This window comes from Tiliqua scincoides, chromosome 3 (assembly GCF_035046505.1).
Source record: "Tiliqua scincoides isolate rTilSci1 chromosome 3, rTilSci1.hap2, whole genome shotgun sequence".
Classification (NCBI taxonomy): domain Eukaryota; kingdom Metazoa; phylum Chordata; class Lepidosauria; order Squamata; family Scincidae; genus Tiliqua; species Tiliqua scincoides.
The window spans coordinates 72,540,600-72,556,754 of record NC_089823.1 but is presented as its reverse complement, the minus strand read 5'-3'; the positions used below and the strand labels follow the sequence as shown (position 1 = coordinate 72,556,754).

At 45.7% G+C, this 16,155-nt stretch overlaps 1 protein-coding gene across 3 annotated transcripts in view; it reads right to left on the bottom strand.

Annotated features, from left to right (window-relative positions):
• The window catches only part of TAB3 (TGF-beta activated kinase 1 (MAP3K7) binding protein 3), a 41,739-nt gene extending 29,141 nt beyond the window's left edge, over nucleotides 1-12,598 (bottom strand). For all 3 annotated transcript variants that reach the window (XM_066621679.1, XM_066621678.1, XM_066621680.1), the window contains exon 1: nucleotides 12,311-12,598. The gene's annotated coding sequence lies outside the window, so the exon portion shown is untranslated. The remainder of the gene's footprint in view (nucleotides 1-12,310) is intronic.
• Between the last annotated feature and the right edge of the window lie 3,557 nt (nucleotides 12,599-16,155).

Genomic DNA, 16,155 nt, shown 5'->3' with positions numbered 1-16,155 from the left:
ATCCTGGAGAGGAGAGAAACAATTCCCTAGGGGGGACCCCTTCTCCAGGGGATGGGACTGTATCTGAACGCACTCAGGATACTCCTCAGCGGGAAGGGGTCGGGGGCTATTTGTAGTAGGGGATTCGATTATTAGAAACATAGAGAGGGGGGTTTGCGACAGATGTGAGGACCGCATGGTAACCTGCCTGCCTGGCGCAAAGGTTGCGGACATCACTTCTCATCTAGACAGGCTGGTAGACAGTACTGGGGAGGAGGTAGTGGTTGTGGTGCATGTCAGCACCAACAATGTGGACAAGTGTAGCCGGGAGGTCCTGGAGGCCAAATTTAGGCTATTAGGTAGGAAGCTGAAAGCCAGGACCTCAAAGGTAGCGTTCTCGGAAGTGCTACCTGTTCCACATGCAGGGCCAGCTAGGCAGGCGGATATCAGGGGTCTCAATGCGTGGATGAGATGATGGTGTAGGGAGGAAGGGTTTAGAATCGTTAGGCACTGGGGAACGTTTTGGGACAAGCGGGGCCTGTACAAGAGGGACAGGCTTCACTTGAACCAGAATGGAACCAGACTGCTGGCACATAACATTAAAAAGGTGGCAGAGCAGCTTTTAAACTGATCCCTGGGGGAAAGCCGACAGGAGCCTAGGGGCATCCGGTTCAGGACTCCTCCTCTCTATGGGATGAGGATGGGGAGGTTAATAACAACAACAACAACTCGGTATTTATATACCGCCTTTCTGGTCATCGGATTACTCCTCTGACTTTACATAGGCAGGCATTTCTAAATCCCTCAAGAGGATTTTTACAAGCATAAAGGTTCTCTCTTTCAAGAACCAACAACATTTCAGAATGGATCTTCCTGGTTTGGTTAGAGAACAAGGCAACAAGGTTAGAGAACAACAAGGTAAAGAGAGTAGGAGAAGAAATTGGGAATGGTAGCATGATGGGATGTGATAGATGGTTTGGCACAATGAGAGGATTCAGGGATAAAGGAGCCAATAAGCAGACCATCCTGGGGCATTCCATGTACAAATGCTTTTATGCAAATGCCCAAAGTCTCCGAGCAAAGATGGGAGAAATGGAACGTCTGGTGACTAGAGAAAACATTGACATAGTGGGCATAATGGAAACCTGGTGGAATGTGGAGAATCAGTGGGATACCACAATCCCGGGCTATAAACTCTACAGGAGATACAGGGAAGGACGTGTTGGAGGTGGGGTGGCCATTTGAGTTAAGGAAGGGATAGAATCCAGCAAAGTAGAGATTGAAAGTGGGTCCGACTCCACCATAGAATCTTTCTGCGTTAAATTACCGAGGAGCGTTGTAGTATTGGGGGCGTACTATTGTCCTCCAGACCAGAAACCGGAAGGGGACCTTGAAATGAGGAAACAGATCAGGGAGGTGACAAGGAGGGACAGGGTTGTAATCATGGGGGACTTCAATTATCCTCATATTGACTGGTCAATTTGTCTTCTGGTCACAAAAAGGAGACCGGATTCCTTCATGCTAAATGACTATGCCTTAGAGCAGCTAGTCATGGAGCCCACCAGAGGACAGGTGACTCTGGATTTAATATTGTGCAGTACTCGGGACCTGGTTAGAGATGTCAATGTTACTAAGCCATTGGGGAACAGTGATCATGCTGTGATCCGTTTTGACATGCACGTTGGGGAAGAATACCAGGCAAATCTCTCACAAAATCCCTTGACTTCTGACAAGCGGACTTCCCTCAAAACAGAAGGCTGGTTAGAAGGAGGTTGAAAGGGAGGGTAAAAAGAGTCCAATCTCTACAGAGTGCATGGAGGTTGCTCAAATCAACAGTAATAGAGGCCCAGCGGAAGTGTATACTGCAAAAGAAGAAGGGCTCGACTAAGCCCAGGAGGGTGCACGCATGGCTAACCAGCCAAGTTGGAGAGGCCGTAAAGGGTAAGGAAGCTTCCTTCCGTAAATAGAAGTCTTGCCCTAATGAGGAGAATAAAAAGGAACATAAACTGTGGCAAAAGAAATGTAAGAAGGTGATATGAGAGGCCAAGAGAGACTATGAGAAACACATGGCCAGCAGCATTAAGGGGAATAATAAAAGCTTCTTCAAATATGTCAGAAGCAGGAAAACCGCCAGAGAAGCAGTTGGCCCTCTGTATGGTGAGGGAGGGAAAGGGGAAATAAAAGGAGACTTAGAGATGGCAGAGAAAATAAATGAGTTCTTTGCATCTGTCTTCATGGCAGAAGACCTCAGGCCAATACCGCTGCCCGAACGGCCCCTCCTGACCAAGAAATTGTCAGATAGAGGTTAAAAGAGAAGATGTTTCAGACCTCATTGATAAATTAAAGATCAATAAGTCACCGGGCCCTGATGGCACCCACCCTAGAGTTATTAAGGAATTGTAGAATGAAGTTGACTAAAATATGCAACTTGTCCCTCAAAACGGCCACGGTGCCAGAGGATTGGAAGATAGCAAATGTCATACCAATCTTTAAAAAGGGAAAGAGGGGGGACCCGGGAAACTAAAGGCCGGTCAGCCTAACATCTATACCGGGTAAGATGGTGGAATGCCTCATCAAAGACAGAATCTCAAAACACATAGACGAACAAGCCTTGCTGAGGGAGAATCAGCATGGCTTCTGTAAGGGTAAGTCTTGCCTCACAAACCTTTTAGAATTCTTTGAAAAGGTCAACAGGCACGTGGATGCGGGAGAACCCATGGACATTATATATCTGGACTTTTAGAAGGCATATGACACGGTCCCTCACCAAAGGCTACTAAAAAAACTCCACAGTCAGGGAATTAGAGGGCAGGCCCTCTCCTGGATTGAGACCTGGTTGAAGACCAGGAAACAGAGAGTGGGTGTCAATGGGCAATTTTCACAATGGAGAGAGGTGAAAAGCGGTGTGCCCCAAGGATCTGTCCTGGGACCAGTGCACTTCAACCTCTTCATAAATGACCTGGAAACAGCGTTGAGCAGTGAAGTGGTTAAGTCTCCAGATTACACCAAACTTTTCCAAGTGGTGAAGACCAGAAGTGATTGTGAGGAGCTCCAGAATGATCTCTCCAAACTGGTAGAATGGGCAGCAAAATGGCAGATGCGTTTCAATGTAAGTAAGTGTAAAGTCATGCATGTTGGGGCAAAAAATCAAAACTTCACATATAGGCTAATGGGTTCTGAGCTGTCTGTGACAGATCACAAGAGAGATCTTGGGGTGGTGGTGGACAAGTTGATGAAAGTGTCGACCCAATTTGCAGCTGCAGTAAAGAAGGCCAATTCTATACTTGGGATCATTAGAAAAGGTATTGAGAACAAAACGGTTAATATTATAATGCCATTGTAAAATCTATAGTAAGGCCACACCTGGAGTATTGTGTCCAGTTCTGGTCGCCGCATCTCAAAAAGGATATAGTGGAAATGGAAAAGGTGCAAAAGAAAGTGACTAAGATGATTGCTGGGCTGGGGCATCTTCCTTATGAGGAAAGACTACGGTGTCTGGGCTTCTTCAGCCTAGAAAAGAGATGCCTGAGGGGGGACATGATTGAGACATTCAAAATTATGCATGGGAAGGATAAAGTTGATAGAGAGATGCTCTTTACACTCTCACATAACACCAGAACCAGAGGACATCCAATAAAATTGAGTGTTGGGAGAGTTAGAACAGACAAAAAAAAATATTTCTTTACTCAGCATGTGGTTGGTCTGTGGAACTTCTTGCCGCAGGATGTGGTGACGGCATCTGGCCTGGACGCTTTTAAAAGGGGATTGGACAAGTTTCTGGAGGAAAAATCCATTATGGGTTACAAGCCATGATGTATATGTGCAACCTCCTGATTTTAGAAATGGGCTATGTCAGAATGCCAGTGCAAGGGAGGGCACCAGGATGCAGGTCTCTTGTTATCTGGTGCATTTGGTGGGCCGCTGTGAGATACAGGAAGCTGGACTAGATGGGCCTATGGCCTGATCCCAGTGGGGCTGTTCTTATGACCTTCAGAATGATGCCAGTGACCAGCATGGACTCCTTCAATATGGCCAGTGGAAGCTTCCACTGGTCATTTTAAAAGAATCTGGGCTGATTGCAGTTGGCAATCTGAAGGTCTTGGCAGCCTGTGGAAGGTCTCTGCAGCAGTCAAATATATTCTAACACTTCCTGCTGCACTCTGCTGGCTTCCTAAGGGTCTTTCCTGGATTCTTCTGATGGTACCCCATCCCCCCAAGAGTAGCCCTTGTTCCTTACACCCTTGATTCCATAGGATCAATGGTTTGTTATCTGCAAATTCAGTATCCACTAAGGTTTCTAGGAACTTAAACCTAGCGGATAACAAGAACTGACTGCATATCTGAAAATAGGATTGAGCATGAACCTTGGCCAATGACAGCTTCTGTTTACAAGCATGCACCTCTACTACAATACAATGGTCATTCTAGAAACATACAAGGAATGCAACTCATGGCATTAATGGAAATTGTGCTGTTGCAATGGCACATTCAGCCACTTCAATACCATATCACAACATCTGCATCAGAAAGTCTTTTCAAAAAAGAAAGCATCTCCATACATGTGCCACCAGAACCTTGGACTGGCCAAATGTTCCAATGCGAACAGTATCTTGAGACGCACAAAGTGAATAGATGCTTCAGTACATACAATACCATTAGCTACAAACAACAAAACAGCCTGCACATTCTTAGTAATGCAAAGGGAAGTTGAAGTATTTTGCCTAGAAAAATAAAGTTTTGTTTCAACTGGCCATTTACAGAAGCAGAGAACATTATATAACTGTAATTTAAATATCCCATAAAAGATTCCAGATATGCTGCATAACAACTTGGAACTGGGCTTCTTTCCAAATAATTATTTCTTCATACCTGTCTTTCATTCATACACTTGATCCTTCCATCAAGTTGTTTTCTAAATATTAACAAACAATATACTGCTTCCAAAAATCAAGACTCAGTTGTTGGGGTGTGCACACACACGTATGTAACAATTACTGGACAAAATATATTTAGTTTCCAACACAAAGAACAGAAATTATGGCACAAATGTAACAGTGATTTATCACTGAAAAAACCTGACAAGTACATGCACCTCAACCTAACACTGTCTAAAATAAGTACACAAATAATTAATCTTCTAATTCAGGGATTCTCAAACTCCTCAGGAGTAAAACTCCTGAGACAAGTCTTGGCAGAGGAGGTGGGAATGCAGCGACTTGATCCCTAGGATTGCACCACTTTCAGGGGGATGACCAGGGACTTTCTTGTACTCGCACAATGCAGCAGCAGGCTCCCAGGGGTGCAGAGAGCCCCATGGAAGCTCCACAGGGCTCCCCAAGCTGTGGAGAATGTGAAAATAACTATTGTGCCCCACTTCCAGTTATTTTCACAATCTCTGAGGCTTATGGAGCCCAGCAGAGGCTTCTGCAGGGCTCCCTGCACCCCCAACAGCTTCCTGCTGCAGTGTGTGAGTACAAGAGAGCCCCTGCCCCCCTCCAAAAGCAGCATGATCCTGGGGATCACATCACTGCATTCCCCCCTCCCCACCCCTTAAAGGGATACTGGCATAGGTCCTCAGGCTGGAACGCCACAATGCCCCAGTTTGAGAACCTCTGTTCAAAACTACATATATACAACATAAAGGAATGCATGTGCAAAGATCTGGTATCTATTGGGGGGCGCTGTTTGATTCCTGATATATCAACATCAGATTCTGATTCAAAACATCGCCTCAGAAGGGTGTAAGTTTGCATAACAAATTGAGATACTAATTTTCTGTTGGTACCACTTGCAAGAACAACCCCACAATTTAAGAGGAAATATTTAACTATAACTTGTCCTCAGTGGCCATCTACAGATCCAAACAAAATACAGGTGAATATCACTTAGTGACGTACTGACCAGTGACAGGCCACAGATGCGACAGGTGCCGCTGGTTCCTGTTCATGCCCCCCCACCTTCGAAGCAATGCTCCCCTCACCTTCGGGGGCTTTTCTGAGCCTCACAGAGGCAGCACCCATCCACATTTTCATTGGGAAAACAAAAATCATGTCTTTTCTTCCTAGCATGTAATCAAGTTCTTCCTAACATGTAGTCAGGATATCCTTTGTTGTAATTTGAACGCATTTGTTCTAGTCCTATTCCCTGGAGCAACCAAGATCAAGTCTACTTCACCTTCCACATTACAGGCCTCAACAGAAAGTTATCAAGTCACTTTTTAACGGTCTCTTCTCCAAATTAAATACAGGTCCCACCTTGTTATATACAGATTTTTTAATACACAGATTTGACTCAACACGAATGGACACTGCAAATAAGAAGGAAAGTGCTGATACCTGGAGAAGGGGAAAAATGCACCCCTTTAAAATCACATTTTAAAAAACTGCTTTTCTTACTCTTGTAGACAGAGAGACAGTCATGCAAGTGATTACAGGTATAACCTAATTATCCATGGATTTTTCTGTCTCAATGCAATGAGAAAGGCCCTTTAACGGGGGGGAAAAAAAACCCTGTTTAACAATAGCCTCATTAATGTAATAGAGGGCAGCCAGCAGACAATCCATCAATCATTCTCTCTCCGGGCACTTAGAAAAAGCTTCACTCAGACCCAGTGACCCCTCCCTTCCCCCCCCAGCACGTATGTGAAAGAAAGATAATCACTGTGCATTCTTTTCTAGCTCTGGGTGAAGCTCTTTCTAAGCTCTTTCTAAGCGTCTGGAGAGAGACTGATTGATGGATTGCCTTCCTAACGGCTCTGTCTTACATCATAAAGGTCAGCAAGGCTGTTTTTAAATCATCTAGCAAAGGAATTTTTTTTTTTAATGGATTTGCTTTAATGCAATTTTTGCCATCCATGAATGGATGGTGAATAAAGAGACTCAACCTGTATTCCCACTTTTTCCAACCTGTCTTCATAGGACACAATCCCCAGCATGACTCATCATCCTAGCTGCCGTCCTCTGGACCTGCTCCAGTTTGTCAATATCCTTCTTAAACTGTGGTACCTAGAACTAATTTTCCAGGTGAGCTCTGACTAAAATAGAATACAGCTATTCCACTATTTGTCACAGTTTGGATACTATACTTCTAAAGATGCAGTCTAAAAACCACTATTTCTCACACTTTGGATACTATACTTCTGAGGATACAGTCTAAGATCATTCATCATCTTTGCTGCCATGTTACACTGTTAACTCATGCTTAGCTTGTCATCCACTAAAATGCCCAGATTCTTTTCATGGGTATTATCGCCCAGACAAATACTCCCAATCTTATACATGCAATTCTGATTTTTCCTATCCAAATTCAGAACTTGACATTTATCCCTGTTGAAGTTCATTCTGTTCACATTTGCCAGTTCTCCAACTTGTCAACATTGTATTAGGTCTATTCCTGTCCTCGAGAATAGTAGCTACCTCTCTCAATTTGGTGTCATCTGCAAATTTGATAAGCATCCCCTCTGCTCTCTTATCCAAGTCATTTATAAAAATATAGCTCAGAATCATGCTTCAAGCCAATCACACTCTCCACAAGCTAGTTTCTGGTACAATAGGCTTTAAAAGTAGGGAATGGTGATTTGTAAGGGAATGGTAAGTCATGATGCAAGCTACTTCCACATAACATGGAACTATAATGGCAGTCTTCATATGTTTAAGCATACCATATATCCCAATAGGTATCATGTTGCCTTGAGTGCTCTCAGAAGCATCTGGTGGACCACTGTGAGATACAGAACGCTGGACTAGATGGATCCTGATGCAGCCAGGCTCCTCTTACGCTTCTAACTTCTCCTGTAGAAATATCTCTACATATATTTTAAAGACTCCTACATAGATGGCATCATCACCTGACTCAGGACAAAACTACACGTTATGTTAAACACATGATTGGTACTGGCATAAGTTTATTTTTAATACCCCGGTTGGGGAAAAAAAGGCTTTAAATGCCTGGCCTCTACCACAGCCCCAATCTGGAAAATTTCTTTCCCACCCTCAGGGCTGCTATTTGCCTTACAAGGGATGCTTCCATTGGTATTGGCTGGATTGGAACTGTGGAAAGGACAAAGCACTACGCCTTCCCATACTGTGCTCATGATCCAGATCACCCACACAGATACCGTGTCTCCTATTTAGGAGAAAGTAACGACAAGCACACCAGGTTCAATCTTGTGTTTAACGACAAGCACACCAGGTTCAATCTTGTGTTTAATGCAACATAATTTGACTTACAACTCCTCTCCCCACAAAATCCTATCATTTTATTACATTGGTATGTAACTACCTTTTTTCCAATGCGCATCTCAGGGAAACTATGGGCTGGCCTAATATATTAGGCCAGTGGTTCTCTAACGGTGGATCTGGGATCCATCAGTGGGTCATGCCCCAATTTTTGTTTTTGAAAACTATGAAAACGTTGATTAAAAAAGCTTGCTACTTGGAGGGAGCACTGCTGCCCAATCACTTGTCATCTCACAGATGACAAGTTGCACCTGCTGAAATTTCCTCATCTACACCAGTTTCCTCCTCAATTCCAACTCAATTTATGAGTTGTTTCCAAACGCATTAAAGATGACACACAACCTGTGTTTTGTCACAGTATAAACTCATTGTAATTACATGTCAAATATTGGTCCTGTAAAGTGTTAAATATTTTGCTAGTTGACCCTACTGTAGACCTACTCATGAAAAGCATACCCCACAATACCAACATCCTCCTAACTACAGTATATTTAGCAAGAATGTCATACTGGAAATATAAAATTCTGGTGCTGCTCTAAAACGTTCCTGATTTAGGCATATTTAATCAGCAAAACTTGTATATGATTTTCAGAAATGTAGATGCCACAATGATTATCTTTTATTTTGAAACTGATTTACCCAAATGCAAAAAAAATGACATTTACTAACTCGAGTCCTGGAATCTGAACTGCAACTTTTAAAAAAAGCAAAACCATCAATTAGTCTGGACTTCTTAGTTACATAATATTCTAAAATATACATGTACTCACACATACTACTATTTGCATACAAGTTAACCATCAGATTCCATCATCATCACTGAAGAAGCCATAAATTAAGATTCTCTGGCATCTCTGGCATTGAATCAAAGAGGACATGCAAGCCTGCTGCTATCCTCCTGCATGTAGCCTCCACATTTGGAATCTTAACCAGGGTTAAGATGGTCAAACATGGTTAAACTCAGCCACAAATAAGCTTTATGCTTGCAACAGGCCCAAGTATACTACACAGCCCAAGATACTAGGAGATCAATAGAGAGCGTTCTTTGTTCCCTATTTAGCCTGCCCCAGCTCACTTCTTCCTGTTAGAAAGCAGAGTCTGGGGCGGAAGCTGTCCTTAGATGCTACGCCTCTTCCTTAAGTAGCAAGTAAAGCCTACTCCCTCTTCAGTTGGCTAGCCATACTCCCTAAAGGATGCACGAATCCACAAATCATGTTTTCCCTTCTCCAAACTGGCCTGCTTCCCACAGAACAAAAGTACAAATGCTTAAGGTAGATCAAAGATGTACTATTCCTTTGCAGCAAAAGTATTGGTGTGTTGAGACTCATACAAGGCAATACATGCACTGAGTCAGAAAGAATTGCAAACTCACCTAGAAAAACCCCAAATTTAGCATGCTTATGAACAACTGGTCAAAATGGATGTTATATTTCTCTGCTTGTCAGAAACCTTATGCTGAAAATCACACAAAACAGTGCTAAAGATAAAACAGTTCATGAAAGTAAGTTTAGTTACAAGATTATTCTGTTTAAAGAAGCCTACATTCTCTATTATTTACTGTTTTCTGAATGTCCCAGGAGGCTTGCGATCTTCCACTTCAATTCTCACATCACACACTTCACAAATGGCATAACGGACCCTTCAAAATGCACAAGTTAATGGCAGCTTGTGATGCACTCACTCCCAATACAACTCTCTAGGCTGAAAACGTTGCCCATCTCCTTTACAAAGGTTGTTACCTCACACTGTAAGTACTAGAGATTTGGGACATATTAGTTTTGTTATCACAGAATCAATTCCATACAAAAGTCTAAAATAAAGTAATCCCCATGGCTACCCTCTTTCACATCTTCCCTGCTAGGGAAGAAAATGACACTTAAAAAAATCACTTGGGGAAGCGTGCATGCACACAAGTACATACACACACACACTTGCAAATAGCTAAGCATTAGCAATACTTAGCTAAATAGTAGCAAACAGTATTTAATAGAGCAAACTTGTTATGAACACTAGAACTACCATCCTTAGACAATCCAGCCAAGTGCTCTTTCTGACAATAGCCAGAATGATTCCCCAGGGAAGCACACACACACACACAGCTCAAGACTGGCAGTCTTCCCTTTGTTTCCAACAACTAATCTGACAAAGGTAGACTTCCTCCCAACATGAAGAGCCTATGTCCAGCATTGTGGCTAACCTGACAAATCTGAGGAAGGTAGACTTTTTCTGAATGTGAAGGGCCTATGTCCAGCTATTGTGGCTAACCATCATCAACCACCATCACCCATGAGTCTTTTTCTTTTAAAGTACAATACACTCTTACTCATTTTACTCAGAAATTCAGATACATGGAACTTACTCCCAAGTAATGTATAGGATGGCAGTCTCTCCCCTCTTTTTGTAAGCCCATTTAAAAGTTTTTATCACTTAAAAATTAAGCCCTAGCCTGCTAGATGACTAGCAGACTCACCATTCATCTACTCACCTGTGACATGTAAGAATCTCCTCCAGGCTACCAGGCATGAAAGTTTTAAAAATGTTGGTTCTTCACCCTCACTCTTTCTACCACAAATAACTAGCATAGGCATGTCTGGGAAAGCAGTCTAGCAATGTTTTTGAAGGGGGGGATGGCAATCTATTTGTGAGTCTGCTTTAACATAAAGGGGGGCAAATTTTGAAGAGACTGTATTCCCTTCTGTCATCTATCTCCTCCCCCACCAATGCCCTGACCTTTTGAAGAAATACTTATTTCTCCTGCAGTAAAGCTACTCTGCCTTCCTCAATTGCAAGGGAATTAAATGAACCACATTTAGTACTAAAGAGCAGTGCTCATAAAAACCACTATTTTTCAATTATCTGCAAAGGCCCAAACTCCCTTCCCTTTTCAACAGATATCATCTGACATCCACATAGATCTCAATAGCAGCAATCCAGAAACCGGAAGATGCAGAAGTTTTACCAGGCTGCCAAAACCAAAGTAGCAGTATCATACCGCAGTCAGTCACCATGCTGAGGAGGCATGCCAAAGCAGCAGTTATTGCACATGCAAATATTTACAACAGGAATAAGGCAAAAATCAGGGCGCTCCCCACATCCCTGCTAGACAGCTGAATACATAGGTGTGGCTCAGCCAAGCAACCTGAAAGCAGATTCCAAAACAGGCAAAAAGTTTTGCTGCACATGTAGGTGTGGAAAAGGCACTCACACCCATTGCGCCCTTTTATCTCTCATACACCTACTGAACCAGAGAAAGTGCAACTCACAACCATAGAAAATATCTGTTTGCAACAGGATATTAAAAAAAATAATTAGCAAACCCCATAGGGAAGGAAGAGGTTTGCAGCAAAACACCTGACCCTTAGGCAGCAATCCTTTACCCACTTTCCTGGGAGTAAGTCCCACTGGGCATAATGGGACTTGCTTCTGAGTAGACATGCATAGGATTGTGCTGCAAATAATTTATCCTCAAGCAGGTCTCAAGTGGTTCATCATCACTCAGAACCCTTTTCTTATCCTCAAGCCCCATGTGCTCTATGACATCCCCCCCCAAGAGATTCCATAAACAAAATTGTAAGGGAAACATGAAGAACTGAAATGCATATTTTGTCTTTGGCTTTAAAAAAGTTGGGGACCTGGGAACAACAACAACAACTTTGCACAACCAGCCACACTGGGGTGTGTGGCTAGGAATGCTATCCCCACTTACCTGGGAGTAAGTCCCATTGACTATAATGGGACTCACTTCTGAGTAGACATGCACAGGAAGCGTATGGCCCCCAGTGTGCATATATACACACACTTTTGTGTGTGTGTATGTCTGTGTGTGTACACTAACCCCAGTGCATGTGGTCCCCCCACAGTGTACAAGTGTGTGTGTGTGTGTGTGTATTCCCACAGTGTGCGGTCCCCCACAGTGTCTCACACACTGTTGTGTGTGCACTGACCCCAGAGCGTGTGGTCCCCCCACAGTGTACACACACTGGGGAGGGACCAATTCAGTGCCGAGCCTTTTCCCAACCAGAGGCGCCCCCCTCCAGCCTGCCCCCCAACCCTGCATCACAGACGCACAGCCAGCCCCGGTCCTCCCCTCTCACCGCTCGCGGGGGGGCCGGTTCCAGGGACACCATCTCGCAGCGCTTCCCTCCTACGCGCCCCCCCCGGGCGGGGCTGGAGCTGGGGGCGGGGACGGAGGCAGGCAGGCGGCCGGCCTGCCCTGCCCCCCCTTCCGTCCGTGCGCGGCGAGGGGGCGTCTCCAGGTGACACCGGGCAGGGTGGGGGCTGAGGGAAGGGGCGGGCGGCGCTGCAGACGCCGCCGTGAAGCGCTTCCGGGATCCAGCCTGCGCCGCCCGCCCAGCGCCCGAGCAGGAGCAATTCCGCTAGGAGCCGCCGGGTGACGGGGTGGGCGTAGCCACGCCGCCCTCCCCTCCCAAGAGATAAGGTCTAAAACAAAACCCTCTAAGGCGCTCCCACCACCGGCTCGCGAGCGAAGCGCTTGGGGGCCTCCATTTGCGGGGCCAGAGGGTAGAAGCGCATAGGGGCCCGGCTCAGAAGCAACACCCACAAGACAGGCGCGCGCTCGCAGTGCTTGCAAATGACTCTGCTCTCCTCTGCCCAGGCCAAAGCAGCCCACCCACCCTGTGCACTGCCAGTCAGCCCCACCACAGCCAAAGGGTTGCAAGCCTGTGTTGAGATCTCCCCCCACACCCACCTTTCCTCTGGCTTCCAGGCCCATCTCCACCCACAAGTGTGCACATAAGAACAGCCCCACTGGATCAGGCCATAGGCCCATCTAGTCCAGCTTCCTGTATCTCACAGTGGCCCACCAAATGCCCCAGGGAGCACACCAGATAACAAGAGACCTGCATCCTGGTGCCCTCCCTTGCATCCCTTGCACACTTTTGATCCCTGTTATGTATATGCAACATTGGGCATGAATGGCTTTCAGAAAAAGATTCAGGGCAACAGGCAGGTAGCCCTGCTGGGGATGGGGGACATGCTGCATGTTCTCACCCCTCACCCCTGCCCCTGGGTTTTAAAGCATACATGTGTTAAGGTATTGCTTTTCCCAATTAAAAATCTGCACAAAGCAGTTCACACAAATCAAAATGGAAAACCATATCAAAAAACAACAGACAGCTCCAGAGCCAGACTGCAGTCCTATGCACACTGGGAGTAAGTCCCACTTAACTCAGTGGAACTTGCTCCTGATAGGCATGCATAGGATTGTAGTGCTTTGGAAACATCCTAAAAACATGGAAAACAAAAAGTTATTTATGTGTCTGTGCGGGGGGGGGGGGAAGAGAAGGTATGGGAGTGGTCTGGAGTTCTGTGCCTCTAGTCCAGGGGTCGCTAAACTTTTCGGCCGAAGGGCCGCATCAAATATCTGGTACAGTGTTATGGGCCGGAAAAAGAAATTAAATAATAAAATTTAAATAAATACATTAGAGATGGAACTTAGATGAATGAATGAAGTTCAAATGCCCAGAATTTCTCCAAGCACCAACACAGCCCAAAAAATAAAGTGCACACTTAAATGGACCCCCATTCCCCCACCCCACAAGCACAACTCCGGCTGTGTTTGGTCAGCTGGGCCAGAGGTTCCCAAGGGATCAGAGGCTGGCTGTGGGCCGGATAGAGGCTGGCCACGGGCCGCATTTGGCCCCCAGGCTGCGGTTTGGAGACCCCTGCTCTAGTCTAAAGCTTTGCAGCAGGCAGAAATGCAACAGGCATAGCCTGCCGCCACCCCCCCCCCCAGATGCCACATGGTGAAGGCTGCACTTGTTTGATTTCTGTATTTTGCACTTTTAAAGTCCCAGCAGAAAAATATGACTATAATATGATTTATTTTTTTTCAAAAAGGGGGTGTTATGTGTAAAACTTGGGCTCAGTCTGAGGAGGACCAGAGGGAAAACTGCTGCAAGGGGCTGCAGTACCAGCACAGGGAAGGTAGAGGCTGCTGTGTGCAGAGGCCTATAAAAGGGGCTGCACAAGCAACGAGTGCGAAGACCACCAGGGAAGAGCTGCTATAAGAAGCCTTGGAGAGCAAGCTTTCCAGAGGAAGAAAGATCGCCAGGCAAGCTGGGAGAGGAGCTGAAACCTTAGAGCTGAGGAGAGAGAGCTGCAGCAAGGAGCCCCTGGGAGAGCTACTGAGAGCCAGGGAGCAACTAGCCAGCCTTTGCCTCAAGTCCTGCCTTCCTCCTGCCTGCCTCGTGCCTGCCTCAGGTCCTCACTCAATCAGGGAATTTGGAGGGTGTTGTTATTTGGGTCAGGTTGCATTCCTCACAATAAAAGCCTTAAAGTTACATTGATTTCAATGGTCTCTTCCGATCGTGCATATCAGGGGTTGGGCACTGGCTTCAGTGTCAGTGGCACAAGGCAGTCAAGGGACTTGGGGCCCAATCCTATTTGACTTTCCAGTGCCAATACAGCCATGCCAGTGGGGTGTGCACAGCATCCTATTTGGGGGGGACAGTCACAGAGGCCTCCCCAAAGTAAGGGAATATTTGTTTACTTACCTTGGGGCTGCATTGCAATTGCATTAGCCGTGGAAAGTTAGATAGGATTGAGCCCTTGCACTGCTGTTGCACCCCCAGCTGCAAATGGGAGCATCCCTCAGAAGCCCTTGTAGGCAGAGTGGCCAGATACAAAGGGGAACAGAGTGCCAATTAACCACTGTATAGAAGAGAGAATGTGGGCAGGTGCAGCTCAGCATGGAAAGGTTAGAAAAGCTGCACCTGTCCAAATTCCCTCTTCTATACAGTGGTTCAAGGTATAGGGGGCATTCCGTCCTCCTTTGTATCTGGTCACTCTAGTCCTATGCACATTTACCTGGAAGGAAGGGCCACAGTGTGACTTCAGGCAACTCCCACTCAGCCTCAGCTGCAATATGGGGGGAATAATAATTTGAGTGACCAGATACAGAGGGGGACAGAGTGCCTATTAACCATTGTATAGAAGAGGACATGTGGGCAGGTGTGGCTCAGCATGGGAGGGTTTGAAAAAGGGACATGGTGGCTCAGTGGGTTAAATTGCTGAGTCAGCCAGCCTGTTGACTGCAAAGTTGGCAGTTCGAATCTGCACATTTAGTCACAGAAACTGTCTATGGACGATGCCAGCACTTTGGCTTAGAAATGGAGATGAGCACTGCCTCTAGAGTCAGACTGGGAGAAACCCTTTTATACAGTGGTTCAAGGTATAGGGGGCATTCCGTATCATAGGTCACTCTAGTACTTTGCACATTTACCTAGAACAGGGGTGCTCAAACTTTCAACTTTAGGGATGATGGACCTTTAACAAGTGTATAGAAGAGAGAATTTCAGCAGGTGCAACTTGTCATCCCACAGATGACAAGCTGCACCTGCTGAAATTATCTCTCCTACACAATTTTAAAGGTCCAGGATCCCTAAAGTTGAAAGTTGGAGCACCCCTGACCTAGAAGGAAGGGCCACAGTGTGATTTCAGGCAACTCCCACTCAGCCTCAGCTGCAATATGGGAGGGGGTAAAATTGGGGTGACCAAATACAAAGGGGGACAGAGTACCTATTAACCATTGTATAGAAGAGGGAATGTGGGCAGGTGCAGCTCAGCATGGCAGGGTTCAAAAAGCTGCATCTGCCCAACTAAACGGTTCATGGTTGAGGCACTCTGTCCCCCTTTGTATCGAGTCGGCCTGCTTGGAGGGCAGTGATTTTCAACTTTTTTCATCTCACAGCACATTGATAAGGCACTAAGGGCGCAATCCTAACCCCTTATATCAGTGCTTTCCAGCACTGACATAAGGGCAACGCAGCTCCGAGGGAAGGGAACAAACATTCGCTTACTTTGAGGAGGACTCCATGAGTGACACTCATGCAGCACACATCCCATTGGCACCGCTATGCCAGTGCTGGAAAGCACTGACATAAGGGGTTAGGACTGCACCCTAAAATAGTCAAGGCAC